General features: G+C 36.9%; 21 non-coding genes across 21 annotated transcripts; all 21 read right to left on the bottom strand.

The window, feature by feature from the left end:
• Positions 1-268: 268 nt before the first annotated feature.
• TRNAQ-UUG (transfer RNA glutamine (anticodon UUG)) lies at positions 269-340 on the bottom strand. Its single transcript has one exon. It is a non-coding gene; the product is annotated as a tRNA-Gln (tRNA).
• A 662-nt stretch (positions 341-1,002) lies between these two features.
• TRNAS-AGA (transfer RNA serine (anticodon AGA)) lies at positions 1,003-1,084 on the bottom strand. Its single transcript has one exon. It is a non-coding gene; the product is annotated as a tRNA-Ser (tRNA).
• Positions 1,085-2,043: 959 nt separating this feature from the next.
• TRNAQ-CUG (transfer RNA glutamine (anticodon CUG)) lies at positions 2,044-2,115 on the bottom strand. Its single transcript has one exon. It is a non-coding gene; the product is annotated as a tRNA-Gln (tRNA).
• Positions 2,116-2,776: 661 nt separating this feature from the next.
• TRNAS-AGA (transfer RNA serine (anticodon AGA)) lies at positions 2,777-2,858 on the bottom strand. Its single transcript has one exon. It is a non-coding gene; the product is annotated as a tRNA-Ser (tRNA).
• Positions 2,859-3,817: 959 nt separating this feature from the next.
• TRNAQ-CUG (transfer RNA glutamine (anticodon CUG)) lies at positions 3,818-3,889 on the bottom strand. The gene has a single exon. It is a non-coding gene; the product is annotated as a tRNA-Gln (tRNA).
• Positions 3,890-4,549: 660 nt separating this feature from the next.
• Positions 4,550-4,631, bottom strand: TRNAS-AGA (transfer RNA serine (anticodon AGA)). The gene has a single exon. It is a non-coding gene; the product is annotated as a tRNA-Ser (tRNA).
• A 959-nt stretch (positions 4,632-5,590) lies between these two features.
• TRNAQ-UUG (transfer RNA glutamine (anticodon UUG)) lies at positions 5,591-5,662 on the bottom strand. Its single transcript has one exon. It is a non-coding gene; the product is annotated as a tRNA-Gln (tRNA).
• A 661-nt stretch (positions 5,663-6,323) lies between these two features.
• Positions 6,324-6,405, bottom strand: TRNAS-AGA (transfer RNA serine (anticodon AGA)). The gene has a single exon. It is a non-coding gene; the product is annotated as a tRNA-Ser (tRNA).
• Positions 6,406-7,362: 957 nt separating this feature from the next.
• Positions 7,363-7,434, bottom strand: TRNAQ-UUG (transfer RNA glutamine (anticodon UUG)). Its single transcript has one exon. It is a non-coding gene; the product is annotated as a tRNA-Gln (tRNA).
• A 660-nt stretch (positions 7,435-8,094) lies between these two features.
• TRNAS-AGA (transfer RNA serine (anticodon AGA)) lies at positions 8,095-8,176 on the bottom strand. The gene has a single exon. It is a non-coding gene; the product is annotated as a tRNA-Ser (tRNA).
• A 959-nt stretch (positions 8,177-9,135) lies between these two features.
• TRNAQ-UUG (transfer RNA glutamine (anticodon UUG)) lies at positions 9,136-9,207 on the bottom strand. Its single transcript has one exon. It is a non-coding gene; the product is annotated as a tRNA-Gln (tRNA).
• Positions 9,208-9,868: 661 nt separating this feature from the next.
• Positions 9,869-9,950, bottom strand: TRNAS-AGA (transfer RNA serine (anticodon AGA)). Its single transcript has one exon. It is a non-coding gene; the product is annotated as a tRNA-Ser (tRNA).
• Positions 9,951-10,909: 959 nt separating this feature from the next.
• On the bottom strand, positions 10,910-10,981 carry TRNAQ-UUG (transfer RNA glutamine (anticodon UUG)). The gene has a single exon. It is a non-coding gene; the product is annotated as a tRNA-Gln (tRNA).
• Positions 10,982-11,635: 654 nt separating this feature from the next.
• Positions 11,636-11,717, bottom strand: TRNAS-AGA (transfer RNA serine (anticodon AGA)). The gene has a single exon. It is a non-coding gene; the product is annotated as a tRNA-Ser (tRNA).
• A 958-nt stretch (positions 11,718-12,675) lies between these two features.
• Positions 12,676-12,747, bottom strand: TRNAQ-UUG (transfer RNA glutamine (anticodon UUG)). Its single transcript has one exon. It is a non-coding gene; the product is annotated as a tRNA-Gln (tRNA).
• Positions 12,748-13,409: 662 nt separating this feature from the next.
• Positions 13,410-13,491, bottom strand: TRNAS-AGA (transfer RNA serine (anticodon AGA)). The gene has a single exon. It is a non-coding gene; the product is annotated as a tRNA-Ser (tRNA).
• A 959-nt stretch (positions 13,492-14,450) lies between these two features.
• TRNAQ-CUG (transfer RNA glutamine (anticodon CUG)) lies at positions 14,451-14,522 on the bottom strand. Its single transcript has one exon. It is a non-coding gene; the product is annotated as a tRNA-Gln (tRNA).
• A 661-nt stretch (positions 14,523-15,183) lies between these two features.
• TRNAS-AGA (transfer RNA serine (anticodon AGA)) lies at positions 15,184-15,265 on the bottom strand. The gene has a single exon. It is a non-coding gene; the product is annotated as a tRNA-Ser (tRNA).
• Positions 15,266-16,224: 959 nt separating this feature from the next.
• TRNAQ-CUG (transfer RNA glutamine (anticodon CUG)) lies at positions 16,225-16,296 on the bottom strand. The gene has a single exon. It is a non-coding gene; the product is annotated as a tRNA-Gln (tRNA).
• Positions 16,297-16,956: 660 nt separating this feature from the next.
• On the bottom strand, positions 16,957-17,038 carry TRNAS-AGA (transfer RNA serine (anticodon AGA)). The gene has a single exon. It is a non-coding gene; the product is annotated as a tRNA-Ser (tRNA).
• A 959-nt stretch (positions 17,039-17,997) lies between these two features.
• On the bottom strand, positions 17,998-18,069 carry TRNAQ-UUG (transfer RNA glutamine (anticodon UUG)). The gene has a single exon. It is a non-coding gene; the product is annotated as a tRNA-Gln (tRNA).
• Positions 18,070-18,300: the final 231 nt, after the last annotated feature.

Here is an 18,300-nt window from a genome sequence, read left to right as displayed (position 1 = left end):
GAACATTGACATAAATCATAGGGTATGGTTGCTTTGTGTGACACAATTCGTAAGAGTGTTGTATCTTAAAGTCAATTTTAAGTTTCGGTAATCCTGCTTCATAGGTGGATTTGGCCATACAACTCAAAGTGATCACTCCATGGATGTTTGGAACATTCAAATCTTTTTTTGGCATGTTGATTTTTAACTCTCTTTTTATGTTAAAACTTGGGCACAGGAGAACTCAGTGTAAGCGGAAAAACTGAAACATATGTACAAAGAGCTGCCCAGGTTCCACTGAGATTTGAACTCAGATCGCTGGATTCAAAGTCCAGAGTGCTAACCATTACACCATGGAACCACTCAAAAAAAATACATGGCTGCAGTTTTTGTGCTAAAAAGCACATTTGAACTCATGAATGAAGGTGAATACAGGCTCTAAAGCTGTAGTGCAAATCTACAATTAATACACAATGGTAAATTAATATCTCCTTAACTTTTATTCCACAAGTGTGCCAAGGGTTGCATGATATCTCAACAAGGACAGTTTTAAATGTGGATGAAAAGTGGCTAGTAAATAGAGTGCTGGATCTGTTACTTGGAAACAGGGTAAGAAAAAAAATAATTGCAAAATTTATACTGTTAGAAAGCTGTTCATCCAGAAGTGGCTAAAAATTTTTCATTGTGTGGTAAAAAGTTTCTTCCAAGAGATAATTCAAGGTTGTTGCAAATCAAAGTGCATGTCCCAGTACATCTGCCACAGCAGTGGTCTGTGACTGCTAAACAAAAGAGGGAGAAGCATCACTTACCTGGTGGCACTCATGGCGCTTTTTTTAATTAGTGGCTTGATGCACGTGGGATGCAGCGTCAAATCGGCTTATAGAAAATACATCCAGAAATCAAAGTCAGTCTTGTTCTAGAAACCCTGTCTAAAGTTTGCATATCACCTTCATGTGTGATAAACCAGGACACACGCAAATTTATCTTCTCAGGTAATCAGACAAAAAATTATAGGAACATATTCGTAGTCCGCAGGACTTGAACCTGCGCGGGGAAACCCCAATGGATTTCTAGTCCATCGCCTTAACCACTCGGCCACGACTACTCAGACATTGACCATTGTTGAGTTTCACACACCTTTTCTTATAGCATCATGATCAAGAGCAGTGATTATCCCTTTGGAAAACATCTCAGAAAATAGAAACAAAATTCCAGGTACCAGTAAAATATAAAAATCTGATTTAAAGTCATCATCAATGGGAATCATGTACAGTTTAAGACTTTTACCTCTTTATAAGGCAGATTTTCAGTGGGTCCACTCCAAAATCATCCTGAAAATTACTCTAAAAATGCTGAAAACACTGAACAAATTAGTTTCCACGTAAAAAAGACTTGCTGTTCATATGATCAGGCTTTTGGGTGTCTTTTAACCACATCAAGTTTCCAAAAATGCCAAGCGGTTAACTAAAATAAGCATATCATTCTTCAGGTGTTTTTCATTTCGAATAGCTCCATACTTATAATACAATTTAATGGCAAGGTTAGGAAAACTCCTTCAAGGTTCCTGAGTGACTTTTAGTGCGTTTTGTGAGCTACAAAGAAGCGCCACAAAAATAGACTCAAAAGATTCCCAAAATAATTTTATAAAAATACCACCAAAAATGTTTGCAAACTGCTTTAGGAAATTCTGAAAAACAAAAGAAAAGATGATTCAGGAAGAAAACGCCAACAATTCCTGAAGCCATTTCAGCTTAAAATCCTTGTCAGTTTAATACACCTGGAAAAAGTGTTATGTGAACATTGACATAAATCATAGGGTATGGTTGCTTTGTGTGACACAATTCGTAAGAGTGTTGTATCTTAAAGTCAATTTTAAGTTTCGATAATCCTGGTTCATAGGTGGATTTGGCCATACAACTCAAAGTGATCACTCCATGGATGTTTGGAACATTCAAATCTTTTTTTGGCATGTTGATTTTAACTTTCTCTTTTTATGTTAAAACTTGGGCACAGGAGAACTCAGTGTAAGCGGAAAAAATGAAGCATATGTACAAAGAGCTGCCCAGGTTCCACTGAGATTTGAACTCAGATCGCTGGATTCAGAGTCCAGAGTGCTAACCATTACACCATGGAACCACATGAAAAAACACCTGGCTGCAGTTTTTGTGCTAAAAAGCACATTTGAACTCATAAATGAAGGTGAATACAGGCTCTAAAGCTGTAGTGCAAATCTACAATTAATACACAATGGTAAATTAATATCTCCCAAACTTTTATTCCACAAGTGTGCCAAGGGTTCCATGATATCTCAACAAGGACATTTTTAAATGTTGATGAAAAGTGGCTAGTAAATAGAGTGCTGGATCTGTTACTTGGAAACAGGGTAAGAAAAAAAATAATTGCAAAATTTATACTGTTAGAAAGCTGTTCATCCAGAAGTGGCTAAAAAATTTTCATTGTGTGGTAAAAAGTTTCATCCAAGAGATAATTCAAGGTTGTTGCAAATCAAAGTGCATCTCCCAGTACATCTGCCACAGCAGTGGTTTGTGACTGCTAGACAAAAGAGGAAGAAGCACCACTTACCTGGTAGCACTCATGGCACTTCTTTTAATTAGTGGCTTGACGCAGGTGGGATGCAGCGTCAGATCGGCTTATAGAAAATACATCCAAAAATCAAGTCAGTCTGGTTCTAGAAACCCTGTCTAAAGTTTGCATATCACCTTCATGTGTGATAAACCAGGACACACGCAAATTTATCTTCTCAGGTAATCAGACAAAAAAATTATAGGAACATATTCGTAGTCGGCAGGATTTGAACCTGCGCGGGGAAACCCCAATGGATTTCTAGTCCATCGCCTTAACCACTCGGCCACGACTACTCAGACATTGACCATTGATGAGTTTCACACACCTTTTCTTATAGCACCATGATCAAGAGCAGTGATTATCCCTTTGGAAAACATCTCAGAAAATAGAAACAAAATTCCAGGTACCAGTAAAATATAAAAATCTGATTTAAAGTCATCATCAATGGGAATCATGTACAGTTTAAGACTTTTACCTCTTTATAAGGCGGATTTTCAGTGGGTCCACTCCAAAATCATCCTGAAAATTACTCTGAAAATGCTGAAAACACTGAAAAAATTAGTTTCCACATAAAAAAGACTTGCGGTTCATATGATCAAGCTTTTGGGTGTCTTTTAACCACATCAAGTTTCCAAAAATGCCAAGCGGTTAACTAAAATAAGCATATCATTCTTCAGGTGTTTTTCATTTCGAATAGCTCCATACTTATAATACAATTTAATGGCAAGGTTAGAAAAACTCCTTCAAGGTTCCTGAGTGACTTTTAGTGCGTTTTGTGAGCTACAAAGAAGCGCCACAAAAATAGACTCAAAAGATTCCCAAAATAATTTTATAAAAATACCACCAAAAATGTTTGCAAACTGCTTTAGGAAATTCTGAAAAACAAAAGAAAAGATGATTCAGGAAGAAAACGCCAACAATTCCTGAAGCCATTTCAGCTTAAAATCCTTGTCAGTTTAATACACCTGGAAAAAGTGTTATGTGAACATTGACATAAATCATAGGGTATGGTTGCTTTGTGTGACACAATTCGTAAGAGTGTTGTATCTTAAAGTCAATTTTAAGTTTCGATAATCCTGCTTCATAGGTGGATTTGGCCATACAACTCAAAGTGATCACTCCATGGATGTTTGGAACATTCAAATCTTTTTTTGGCATGTTGATTTTAACTTTCTCTTTTTATGTTAAAACTTGGGCACAGGAGAACTCAGTGTAAGCGGAAAAAATGAAACATATGTACAAAGAGCTGCCCAGGTTCCACTGAGATTTGAACTCAGATCGCTGGATTCAGAGTCCAGAGTGCTAACCATTACACCATGGAACCACATGAAGAAACACCTGGCTGCAGTTTTTGTGCTAAAAAGCACATTTGAACTCATAAATGAAGGTGAATACAGGCTCTAAAGCTGTAGTGCAAATCTACAATTAATACACAATGGTAAGTTAATATCTCCCAAACTTTTATTCCACAAGTGTGCCAAGGGTTCCATGATATCTCAACAAGGACATTTTTAAATGTTGATGAAAAGTGGCTAGTAAATAGAGTGCTGGATCTGTTACTTGGAAACAGGGTAAGAAAAAAAATAATTGCAAAATTTATACTGTTAGAAAGCTGTTCATCCAGAAGTGGCTAAAAAATTTTCATTGTGTGGTAAAAAGTTTCTTCCAAGAGATAATTCAAGGTTGTTGCAAATCAAAGTGCATGTCCCAGTACATCTGCCACAGCAGTGGTCTGTGACTGCTAAACAAAAGAGGGAGAAGCATCACTTACCTGGTGGCACTTATGGCGCTTTTTTTAATTAGTGGCTTGATGCACGTGGGATGCAGCGTCAAATCGGCTTATAGAAAATACATCCAAAAATCAAGTCAGTCTGGTTCTAGAAACCCTGTCTAAAGTTTGCATATCACCTTCATGTGTGATAAACCAGGACACACGCAAATTTATCTTCTCAGGTAATCAGACAAAAAATCATAGGAACATATTCGTAGTCGGCAGGACTTGAAACTGCGCGGGGAAACCCCAATGGATTTCTAGTCCATCGCCTTAACCACTCGGCCACGACTACTCAGACATTCACCATTGATGAGTTTCACACACCTTTTCTTATAGCACCATGATCAAGAGCAGTGATTATCCCTTTGGAAAACATCTCAGAAAATAGAAACAAAATTCCAGGTACCAGTAAAATATAAAAATCTGATTTAAAGTCATCATCAATGGGAATCATGTACAGTTTAAGACTTTTACCTCTTTATAAGGCAGATTTTCAGTGGGTCCACTCCAAAATCATCCTGAAAATTACTCTGAAAATGCTGAAAACACTGAACAAATTAGTTTCCACATAAAAAAGACTTGCTGTTCATATGATCAGGCTTTTGGGTGTCTTTTAACCACATCAAGTTTCCAAAAATGCCAAGCGGTTAACTAAAATAAGCATATCATTCTTCAGGTGGTATTCATTTCGAATAGCTCCATACTTATAATACAATTTAATGGCAAGGTTAGAAAAACTCCTTCAAGGTTCCTGAGTGACTTTTAGTGCGTTTTGTGAGCTACAAAGAAGCGCCACAAAAATAGACTCAAAAGGTTCCCAAAATAATTTTATAAAAATACCACCAAAAATGTTTGCAAACTGCTTTAGGAAATTCTGAAAAACAAAAGAAAAGATGATTCAGGAAGAAAACGCCAACAATTCCTGAAGCCATTTCAGCTTAAAATCCTTGTCAGTTTAATACTCCTGGAAAAAGTGTTATGTGAACATTCACATAAATCATAGGGTATGGTTGCTTTGTGTGACACAATTCGTAAGAGTGTTGTATCTTAAAGTCAATTTTAAGTTTCGATAATCCTGGTTCATAGGTGGATTTGGCCATACAACTCAAAGTGATCACTCCATGGATGTTTGGAACATTCAAATCTTTTTTTGGCATGTTGATTTTAACTTTCTCTTTTTATGTTAAAACTTGGGCACAGGAGAACTCAGTGTAAGCGGAAAAACTGAAACATATGTACAAAGAGCTGCCCAGGTTCCACTGAGATTTGAACTCAGATCGCTGGATTCAAAGTCCAGAGTGCTAACCATTACACCATGGAACCACATGAAAAAACACCTGGCTGCAGTTTTTGTGCTAAAAAGCACATTTGAACTCATAAATGAAGGTGAATACAGGCTCTAAAGCTGTAGTGCAAATCTACAATTAATACACAATGGTAAATTAATATCTCCCAAACTTTTATTCCACAAGTGTGCCAAGGGTTCCATGATATCTCAACAAGGACATTTTTAAATGTTGATGAAAAGTGGCTAGTAAATAGAGTGCTGGATCTGTTACTTGGAAACAGGGTAAGAAAAAAAATAATTGCAAAATTTATACTGTTAGAAAGCTGTTCATCCAGAAGTGGCTAAAAAATTTTCATTGAGTGGTAAAAAGTTTCTTCCAAGAGATAATTCAAGGTTGTTGCAAAACAAAGTGCATGTCCCAGTACATCTGCCACAGCAGTGGTCTGTGACTGCTAAACAAAAGAGGGAGAAGCATCACTTACCTGGTGGCACTCATGGCGCTTTTTTTAATTAGTGGCTTGATGCACGTGGGATGCAGCGTCAAATCGGCTTATAGAAAATACATCCAAAAATCAAAGTCAGTCTTGTTCTAGAAACCCTGTCTAAAGTTTGCATATCACCTTCATGTGTGATAAACCAGGACACACGCAAATTTATCTTCTCAGGTAATCAGACAAAAAATTATAGGAACATATTCGTAGTCGGCAGGATTTGAACCTGCGTGGGGAAACCCCAATGGATTTCTAGTCCATCGCCTTAACCACTCGGCCACGACTACTCAGACATTCACCATTGATGAGTTTCACACACCTTTTCTTATAGCACCATGATCAAGAGCAGTGATTATCCCTTTGGAAAACATCTCAGAAAATAGAAACAAAATTCCAGGTACCAGTAAAATATAAAAATCTGATTTAAAGTCATCATCAATGGGAATCATGTACAGTTTAAGACTTTTACCTCATTATAAGGCAGATTTTCAGTGGGTCCACTCCAAAATCATCCTGAAAATTACTCTGAAAATGCTGAAAACACTGAACAAATTAATTTCCACGTAAAAAAGACTTGCTGTTCATATGATCAGGCTTTTGGGTGTCTTTTAACCACATCAAGTTTCCAAAAATGCCAAGCGGTTAACTAAAATAAGCATATCATTCTTCAGGTGTTTTTCATTTCGAATAGCTCCATACTTATAATACAATTTAATGGCAAGGTTAGAAAAACTCCTTCAAGGTTCCTGAGTGACTTTTAGTGCGTTTTGTGAGCTACAAAGAAGCGCCACAAAAATAGACTCAAAAGGTTCCCAAAATAATTTTATAAAAATACCACCAAAAATGTTTGCAAACTGCTTTAGGAAATTCTGAAAAACAAAAGAAAAGATGATTCAGGAAGAAAACGCCAACAATTCCTGAAGCCATTCCAGCTGAAAATCCTTGTCAGTTTAATACACCTGGAAAAAGTGTTATGTTTACATTGACATAAATCATAGGGTATGGTTGCTTTGTATGACACAATTCGTAAGAGTGTTGTATCTTAAAGTCAATTTTAAGTTTCGGTAATCCTGCTTCATAGGTGGATTTGGCCATACAACTCAAAGTGATCGCTCCATGGATGTTTGGAACATTCAAATCTTTTTTTGGCATGTTGATTTTAACTCTCTTTTTATGTTAAAACTTGGGCACAGGAGAACTCAGTGTAAGTGGAAAAACTGAAACATATGTACAAAGAGCTGCCCAGGTTCCACTGAGATTTGAACTCAGATCGCTGGATTCAAAGTCCAGAGTGCTAACCATTACACCATGGAACCACTCAAAAAAAATACATGGCTGCAGTTTTTGTGCTAAAAAGCACATTTGAACTCATGAATGAAGGTGAATACAGGCTCTAAAGCTGTAGTGCAAATCTACAATTAATACACAATGGTAAATTAATATCTCCTTAACTTTTATTCCACAAGTGTGCCAAGGGTTGCATGATATCTCAACAAGGACAGTTTTAAATGTGGATGAAAAGTGGCTAGTAAATAGAGTGCTGGATCTGTTACTTGGAAACAGGGTAAGAAAAAAATAATTGCAAAACTTATACTGTTAGAAAGCTGTTCATCCAGAAGTGGCTAAAAATGTTTCATTGTGTGGTAAAAAGTTTCTTCCAAGAGATAATTCAAGGTTGTTGCAAATCAAAGTGCATGTCCCAGTACATCTGCCACAGCAGTGGTCTGTGACTGCTAAACAAAAGAGGGAGAAGCATCACTTACCTGGTGGCACTTATGGCGCTTTTTTTAATTAGTGGCTTGATGCACGTGGGATGCAGCGTCAAATCGGCTTATAGAAAATACATCCAAAAATCAAGTCAGTCTGGTTCTAGAAACCCTGTCTAAAGTTTGCATATCACCTTCATGTGTGATAAACCAGGACACACGCAAATTTATCTTCTCAGGTAATCAGACAAAAAATCATAGGAACATATTCGTAGTCGGCAGGACTTGAAACTGCGCGGGGAAACCCCAATGGATTTCTAGTCCATCGCCTTAACCACTCGGCCACGACTACTCAGACATTCACCATTGATGAGTTTCACACACCTTTTCTTATAGCACCATGATCAAGAGCAGTGATTATCCCTTTGGAAAACATCTCAGAAAATAGAAACAAAATTCCAGGTACCAGTAAAATATAAAAATCTGATTTAAAGTCATCATCAATGGGAATCATGTACAGTTTAAGACTTTTACCTCTTTATAAGGCAGATTTTCAGTGGGTCCACTCCAAAATCATCCTGAAAATTACTCTGAAAATGCTGAAAACACTGAACAAATTAGTTTCCACATAAAAAAGACTTGCTGTTCATATGATCAGGCTTTTGGGTGTCTTTTAACCACATCAAGTTTCCAAAAATGCCAAGCGGTTAACTAAAATAAGCATATCATTCTTCAGGTGGTATTCATTTCGAATAGCTCCATACTTATAATACAATTTAATGGCAAGGTTAGAAAAACTCCTTCAAGGTTCCTGAGTGACTTTTAGTGCGTTTTGTGAGCTACAAAGAAGCGCCACAAAAATAGACTCAAAAGGTTCCCAAAATAATTTTATAAAAATACCACCAAAAATGTTTGCAAACTGCTTTAGGAAATTCTGAAAAACAAAAGAAAAGATGATTCAGGAAGAAAACGCCAACAATTCCTGAAGCCATTTCAGCTTAAAATCCTTGTCAGTTTAATACTCCTGGAAAAAGTGTTATGTGAACATTCACATAAATCATAGGGTATGGTTGCTTTGTGTGACACAATTCGTAAGAGTGTTGTATCTTAAAGTCAATTTTAAGTTTCGATAATCCTGGTTCATAGGTGGATTTGGCCATACAACTCAAAGTGATCACTCCATGGATGTTTGGAACATTCAAATCTTTTTTTGGCATGTTGATTTTAACTTTCTCTTTTTATGTTAAAACTTGGGCACAGGAGAACTCAGTGTAAGCGGAAAAACTGAAACATATGTACAAAGAGCTGCCCAGGTTCCACTGAGATTTGAACTCAGATCGCTGGATTCAAAGTCCAGAGTGCTAACCATTACACCATGGAACCACATGAAAAAACACCTGGCTGCAGTTTTTGTGCTAAAAAGCACATTTGAACTCATAAATGAAGGTGAATACAGGCTCTAAAGCTGTAGTGCAAATCTACAATTAATACACAATGGTAAATTAATATCTCCCAAACTTTTATTCCACAAGTGTGCCAAGGGTTCCATGATATCTCAACAAGGACATTTTTAAATGTTGATGAAAAGTGGCTAGTAAATAGAGTGCTGGATCTGTTACTTGGAAACAGGGTAAGAAAAAAAATAATTGCAAAATTTATACTGTTAGAAAGCTGTTCATCCAGAAGTGGCTAAAAAATTTTCATTGAGTGGTAAAAAGTTTCTTCCAAGAGATAATTCAAGGTTGTTGCAAAACAAAGTGCATGTCCCAGTACATCTGCCACAGCAGTGGTCTGTGACTGCTAAACAAAAGAGGGAGAAGCATCACTTACCTGGTGGCACTCATGGCGCTTTTTTTAATTAGTGGCTTGATGCACGTGGGATGCAGCGTCAAATCGGCTTATAGAAAATACATCCAAAAATCAAAGTCAGTCTTGTTCTAGAAACCCTGTCTAAAGTTTGCATATCACCTTCATGTGTGATAAACCAGGACACACGCAAATTTATCTTCTCAGGTAATCAGACAAAAAATTATAGGAACATATTCGTAGTCGGCAGGATTTGAACCTGCGTGGGGAAACCCCAATGGATTTCTAGTCCATCGCCTTAACCACTCGGCCACGACTACTCAGACATTCACCATTGATGAGTTTCACACACCTTTTCTTATAGCACCATGATCAAGAGCAGTGATTATCCCTTTGGAAAACATCTCAGAAAATAGAAACAAAATTCCAGGTACCAGTAAAATATAAAAATCTGATTTAAAGTCATCATCAATGGGAATCATGTACAGTTTAAGACTTTTACCTCATTATAAGGCAGATTTTCAGTGGGTCCACTCCAAAATCATCCTGAAAATTACTCTGAAAATGCTGAAAACACTGAACAAATTAATTTCCACGTAAAAAAGACTTGCTGTTCATATGATCAGGCTTTTGGGTGTCTTTTAACCACATCAAGTTTCCAAAAATGCCAAGCGGTTAACTAAAATAAGCATATCATTCTTCAGGTGTTTTTCATTTCGAATAGCTCCATACTTATAATACAATTTAATGGCAAGGTTAGAAAAACTCCTTCAAGGTTCCTGAGTGACTTTTAGTGCGTTTTGTGAGCTACAAAGAAGCGCCACAAAAATAGACTCAAAAGGTTCCCAAAATAATTTTATAAAAATACCACCAAAAATGTTTGCAAACTGCTTTAGGAAATTCTGAAAAACAAAAAAGAAAAGATGATTCAGGAAGAAAACGCCAACAATTCCTGAAGCCATTCCAGCTGAAAATCCTTGTCAGTTTAATACACCTGGAAAAAGTGTTATGTTTACATTGACATAAATCATAGGGTATGGTTGCTTTGTATGACACAATTCGTAAGAGTGTTGTATCTTAAAGTCAATTTTAAGTTTCGGTAATCCTGCTTCATAGGTGGATTTGGCCATACAACTCAAAGTGATCGCTCCATGGATGTTTGGAACATTCAAATCTTTTTTTGGCATGTTGATTTTAACTCTCTTTTTATGTTAAAACTTGGGCACAGGAGAACTCAGTGTAAGCGGAAAAACTGAAACATATGTACAAAGAGCTGCCCAGGTTCCACTGAGATTTGAACTCAGATCGCTGGATTCAAAGTCCAGAGTGCTAACCATTACACCATGGAACCACTCAAAAAAAATACATGGCTGCAGTTTTTGTGCTAAAAAGCACATTTGAACTCCTGAATGAAGGTGAATACAGGCTCTAAAGCTGTAGTGCAAATCTACAATTAATACACAATGGTAAATTAATATCTCCTTAACTTTTATTCCACAAGTGTGCCAAGGGTTGCATGATATCTCAACAAGGACAGTTTTAAATGTGGATGAAAAGTGGCTAGTAAATAGAGTGCTGGATCTGTTACTTGGAAACAGGGTAAGAAAAAAATAATTGCAAAACTTATACTGTTAGAAAGCTGTTCATCCAGAAGTGGCTAAAAATGTTTCATTGTGTGGTAAAAAGTTTCTTCCAAGAGATAATTCAAGGTTGTTGCAAATCAAAGTGCATGTCCCAGTACATCTGCCACAGCAGTGGTCTGTGACTGCTAGACAAAAGAGGGAGAAGCACCACTTACCTGGTGGCACTCATGGCGCTTCTTTTAATTAGTGGCTTGACGCACGTGGGATGCAGCGTCAGATCGGCTTATAGAAAATACATCCAAAAATCAAGTCAGTCTGGTTCTAGAAACCCTGTCTAAAGTTTGCATATCACCTTCATGTGTGAAGGACACACGCAAATTTATCTTCTCAGGTAATCAGACAAAAAATTATAGGAACATATTCGTAGTCGGCAGGATTTGAACCTGCGCGGGGAAACCCCAATGGATTTCTAGTCCATCGCCTTAACCACTCGGCCACGACTACTCAGACATTGACCATTGATGAGTTTCACACACCTTTTCTTATAGCACCATGATCAAGAGCAGTGATTATCATATTGGAAAACATCTCAGAAAATAGAAACAAAATTCCAGGTACCAGTAAAATATAAAAATCTGATTTAAAGTCATCATCAATGGGAATCATGTACAGTTTAAGACTTTTACCTCTTTACAAGGCGGATTTTCAGTGGGTCCACTCCAAAATCATCCTGAAAATTACTCTGAAAATGCTGAAAACACTGAACAAATTAGTTTCCACGTAAAAAAGACTTGCTGTTCATATGATCAGGCTTTTGGGTGTCTTTTAACCACATCAAGTTTCCAAAAATGCCAAGCGGTTAACTAAAATAAGCATATCATTCTTCAGGTGTTTTTCATTTCGAATAGCTCCATACTTATAATACAATTTAATGGCAAGGTTAGAAAAACTCCTTCAAGGTTCCTGAGTGACGTTTAGTGCGTTTTGTGAGCTACAAAGAAGCGCCAAAAAAATAGACTCAAAAGGTTCCCAAAATAATTTTATAAAAATACCACCAAAAATGTTTGCAAACTGCTTTAGGAAATTCTGAAAAACAAAAGAAAAGATGATTCAGGAAGAAAACGCCAACAATTCCTGAAGCCATTTCAGCTTAAAATCCTTGTCAGTTTAATACACCTGCAAAAAGTGTTATGTGAACATTGACATAAATCATAGGGTATGGTTGCTTTGTGTGACACAATTCGTAAGAGTGTTGTATCTTAAAGTCAATTTTAAGTTTCGGTAATCCTGCTTCATAGGTGGATTTGGCCATACAACTCAAAGTGATCACTCCATGGATGTTTGGAACATTCAAATCTTTTTTTGGCATGTTGATTTTTAACTCTCTTTTTATGTTAAAACTTGGGCACAGGAGAACTCAGTGTAAGCGGAAAAACTGAAACATATGTACAAAGAGCTGCCCAGGTTCCACTGAGATTTGAACTCAGATCGCTGGATTCAAAGTCCAGAGTGCTAACCATTACACCATGGAACCACTCAAAAAAAATACATGGCTGCAGTTTTTGTGCTAAAAAGCACATTTGAACTCATGAATGAAGGTGAATACAGGCTCTAAAGCTGTAGTGCAAATCTACAATTAATACACAATGGTAAATTAATATCTCCTTAACTTTTATTCCACAAGTGTGCCAAGGGTTGCATGATATCTCAACAAGGACAGTTTTAAATGTGGATGAAAAGTGGCTAGTAAATAGAGTGCTGGATCTGTTACTTGGAAACAGGGTAAGAAAAAAAATAATTGCAAAATTTATACTGTTAGAAAGCTGTTCATCCAGAAGTGGCTAAAAATTTTTCATTGTGTGGTAAAAAGTTTCTTCCAAGAGATAATTCAAGGTTGTTGCAAATCAAAGTGCATGTCCCAGTACATCTTCCACAGCAGTCGTCTGTGACTGCTAAACAAAAGAGGGAGAAGCATCACTTACCTGGTGGCACTCATGGCGCTTTTTTTAATTAGTGGCTTGATGCACGTGGGATGCAGCGTCAAATCGGCTTATAGAAAATACATCCAGAAATCAAAGTCAGTCTTGTTCTAGAAACCCTGTCTAAAGTTTGCATATCACCTTCATGTGTGATAAACCAGGACACACGCAAATTTATCTTCTCAGGTAATCAGACAAAAAATTATAGGAACATATTCGTAGTCGGCAGGACTTGAACCTGCGCGGGGAAACCCCAATGGATTTCTAGTCCATCGCCTTAACCACTCGGCCACGACTACTCAGACATTGACCATTGTTGAGTTTCACACACCTTTTCTTATAGCATCATGATCAAGAGCAGTGATTATCCCTTTGGAAAACATCTCAGAAAATAGAAACAAAATTCCAGGTACCAGTAAAATATAAAAATCTGATTTAAAGTCATCATCAATGGGAATCATGTACAGTTTAAGACTTTTACCTCTTTATAAGGCAGATTTTCAGTGGGTCCACTCCAAAATCATCCTGAAAATTACTCTAAAAATGCTGAAAACACTGAACAAATTAGTTTCCACGTAAAAAAGACTTGCTGTTCATATGATCAGGCTTTTGGGTGTCTTTTAACCACATCAAGTTTCCAAAAATGCCAAGCGGTTAACTAAAATAAGCATATCATTCTTCAGGTGTTTTTCATTTCGAATAGCTCCATACTTATAATACAATTTAATGGCAAGGTTAGGAAAACTCCTTCAAGGTTCCTGAGTGACTTTTAGTGCGTTTTGTGAGCTACAAAGAAGCGCCACAAAAATAGACTCAAAAGATTCCCAAAATAATTTTATAAAAATACCACCAAAAATGTTTGCAAACTGCTTTAGGAAATTCTGAAAAACAAAAGAAAAGATGATTCAGGAAGAAAACGCCAACAATTCCTGAAGCCATTTCAGCTTAAAATCCTTGTCAGTTTAATACACCTGGAAAAAGTGTTATGTGAACATTGACATAAATCATAGGGTATGGTTGCTTTGTGTGACACAATTCGTAAGAGTGTTGTATCTTAAAGTCAATTTTAAGTTTCGATAATCCTGGTTCATAGGTGGATTTGGCCATACAACTCAAAGTGATCACTCCATGGATGTTTGGAACATTCAAATCTTTTTTTGGCATGTTGATTTTAACTTTCTCTTTTTATGTTAAAACTTGGGCACAGGAGAACTCAGTGTAAGCGGAAAAAATGAAGCATATGTACAAAGAGCTGCCCAGGTTCCACTGAGATTTGAACTCAGATCGCTGGATTCAGAGTCCAGAGTGCTAACCATTACACCATGGAACCACATGAAAAAACACCTGGCTGCAGTTTTTGTGCTAAAAAGCACATTTGAACTCATGAATGAAGGTGAATACAGGCTCTAAAGCTGTAGTGCAAATCTACAATTAATACACAATGGTAAATTAATATCTCCTTAACTTTTATTCCACAAGTGTGCCAAGGGTTGCATGATATCTCAACAAGGACAGTTTTAAATGTGGATGAAAAGTGGCTAGTAAATAGAGTGCTGGATCTGTTACTTGGAAACAGGGTAAGAAAAAAAATAATTGCAAAATTTATACTGTTAGAAAGCTGTTCATCCAGAAGTGGCTAAAAATTTTTCATTGTGTGGTAAAAAGTTTCTTCCAAGAGATAATTCAAGGTTGTTGCAAATCAAAGTGCATGTCCCAGTACATCTTCCACAGCAGTCGTCTGTGACTGCTAAACAAAAGAGGGAGAAGCATCACTTACCTGGTGGCACTCATGGCGCTTTTTTTAATTAGTGGCTTGATGCACGTGGGATGCAGCGTCAAATCGGCTTATAGAAAATACATCCAGAAATCAAAGTCAGTCTTGTTCTAGAAACCCTGTCTAAAGTTTGCATATCACCTTCATGTGTGATAAACCAGGACACACGCAAATTTATCTTCTCAGGTAATCAGACAAAAAATTATAGGAACATATTCGTAGTCGGCAGGACTTGAACCTGCGCGGGGAAACCCCAATGGATTTCTAGTCCATCGCCTTAACCACTCGGCCACGACTACTCAGACATTGACCATTGTTGAGTTTCACACACCTTTTCTTATAGCATCATGATCAAGAGCAGTGATTATCCCTTTGGAAAACATCTCAGAAAATAGAAACAAAATTCCAGGTACCAGTAAAATATAAAAATCTGATTTAAAGTCATCATCAATGGGAATCATGTACAGTTTAAGACTTTTACCTCTTTATAAGGCAGATTTTCAGTGGGTCCACTCCAAAATCATCCTGAAAATTACTCTAAAAATGCTGAAAACACTGAACAAATTAGTTTCCACGTAAAAAAGACTTGCTGTTCATATGATCAGGCTTTTGGGTGTCTTTTAACCACATCAAGTTTCCAAAAATGCCAAGCGGTTAACTAAAATAAGCATATCATTCTTCAGGTGTTTTTCATTTCGAATAGCTCCATACTTATAATACAATTTAATGGCAAGGTTAGGAAAACTCCTTCAAGGTTCCTGAGTGACTTTTAGTGCGTTTTGTGAGCTACAAAGAAGCGCCACAAAAATAGACTCAAAAGATTCCCAAAATAATTTTATAAAAATACCACCAAAAATGTTTGCAAACTGCTTTAGGAAATTCTGAAAAACAAAAGAAAAGATGATTCAGGAAGAAAACGCCAACAATTCCTGAAGCCATTTCAGCTTAAAATCCTTGTCAGTTTAATACACCTGGAAAAAGTGTTATGTGAACATTGACATAAATCATAGGGTATGGTTGCTTTGTGTGACACAATTCGTAAGAGTGTTGTATCTTAAAGTCAATTTTAAGTTTCGATAATCCTGGTTCATAGGTGGATTTGGCCATACAACTCAAAGTGATCACTCCATGGATGTTTGGAACATTCAAATCTTTTTTTGGCATGTTGATTTTAACTTTCTCTTTTTATGTTAAAACTTGGGCACAGGAGAACTCAGTGTAAGCGGAAAAAATGAAGCATATGTACAAAGAGCTGCCCAGGTTCCACTGAGATTTGAACTCAGATCGCTGGATTCAGAGTCCAGAGTGCTAACCATTACACCATGGAACCACATGAAAAAACACCTGGCTGCAGTTTTTGTGCTAAAAAGCACATTTGAACTCATAAATGAAGGTGAATACAGGCTCTAAAGCTGTAGTGCAAATCTACAATTAATACACAATGGTAAATTAATATCTCCCAAACTTTTATTCCACAAGTGTGCCAAGGGTTCCATGATATCTCAACAAGGACATTTTTAAATGTTGATGAAAAGTGGCTAGTAAATAGAGTGCTGGATCTGTTACTTGGAAACAGGGTAAGAAAAAAAATAATTGCAAAATTTATACTGTTAGAAAGCTGTTCATCCAGAAGTGGCTAAAAAATTTTCATTGTGTGGTAAAAAGTTTCATCCAAGAGATAATTCAAGGTTGTTGCAAATCAAAGTGCATGTCCCAGTACATCTGCCACAGCAGTGGTTTGTGACTGCTAGACAAAAGAGGAAGAAGCACCACTTACCTGGTAGCACTCATGGCACTTCTTTTAATTAGTGGCTTGACGCAGGTGGGATGCAGCGTCAGATCGGCTTATAGAAAATACATCCAAAAATCAAGTCAGTCTGGTTCTAGAAACCCTGTCTAAAGTTTGCATATCACCTTCATGTGTGATAAACCAGGACACACGCAAATTTATCTTCTCAGGTAATCAGACAAAAAATCATAGGAACATATTCGTAGTCGGCAGGATTTGAACCTGCGCGGGGAAACCCCAATAGATTTCTAGTCCATCGCCTTAACCACTCGGCCACGACTACTCAGACATTGACCATTGTTGAGTTTCACACACCTTTTCTTATAGCATCATGATCAAGAGCAGTGATTATCCCTTTGGAAAACATCTCAGAAAATAGAAACAAAATTCCAGGTACCAGTAAAATATAAAAATCTGATTTAAAGTCATCATCAATGGGAATCATGTACAGTTTAAGACTTTTACCTCTTTATAAGGCGGATTTTCAGTGGGTCCACTCCAAAATCATCCTGAAAATTACTCTGAAAATGCTGAAAACACTGAAAAAATTAGTTTCCACATAAAAAAGACTTGCGGTTCATATGATCAGGCTTTTGGGTGTCTTTTAACCACATCAAGTTTCCAAAAATGCCAAGCGGTTAACTAAAATAAGCATATCATTCTTCATGTGTTTTTCATTTCGAATAGCTCCATACTTATAATACAATTTAATGGCAAGGTTAGAAAAACTCCTTCAAGGTTCCTGAGTGACTTTTAGTGCGTTTTGTGAGCTACAAAGAAGCGCCACAAAAATAGACTCAAAAGGTTCCCAAAATAATTTTATAAAAATACCACCAAAAATGTTTGCAAACTGCTTTAGGAAATTCTGAAAAACAAAAGAAAAGATGATTCAGGAAGAAAACGCCAACAATTCCTGAAGCCATTTCAGCTTAAAATCCTTGTCAGTTTAATACACCTGGAAAAAGTGTTATGTGAACATTCACATAAATCATAGGGTATGGTTGCTTTGTGTGACACAATTCGTAAGAGTGTTGTATCTTAAAGTCAATTTTAAGTTTCGATAATCCTGGTTCATAGGTGGATTTGGCCATACAACTCAAAGTGATCACTCCATGGATGTTTGGAACATTCAAATCTTTTTTTGGCATGTTGATTTTAACTTTCTCTTTTTATGTTAAAACTTGGGCACAGGAGAACTCAGTGTAAGCGGAAAAACTGAAACATATGTACAAAGAGCTGCCCAGGTTCCACTGAGATTTGAACTCAGATCGCTGGATTCAAAGTCCAGAGTGCTAACCATTACACCATGGAACCACATGAAAAAACACCTGGCTGCAGTTTTTGTGCTAAAAAGCACATTTGAACTCATAAATGAAGGTGAATACAGGCTCTAAAGCTGTAGTGCAAATCTACAATTAATACACAATGGTAAATTAATATCTCCCAAACTTTTATTCCACAAGTGTGCCAAGGGTTCCATGATATCTCAACAAGGACATTTTTAAATGTTGATGAAAAGTGGCTAGTAAATAGAGTGCTGGATCT

This window comes from Ranitomeya imitator, chromosome 9 (genome assembly GCF_032444005.1).
Source record: "Ranitomeya imitator isolate aRanImi1 chromosome 9, aRanImi1.pri, whole genome shotgun sequence".
Classification (NCBI taxonomy): Eukaryota; Metazoa; Chordata; class Amphibia; order Anura; family Dendrobatidae; genus Ranitomeya; species Ranitomeya imitator.
Note: the sequence above shows the minus strand (reverse complement) of the source record. Positions and strands in the feature narration are given on the sequence as shown.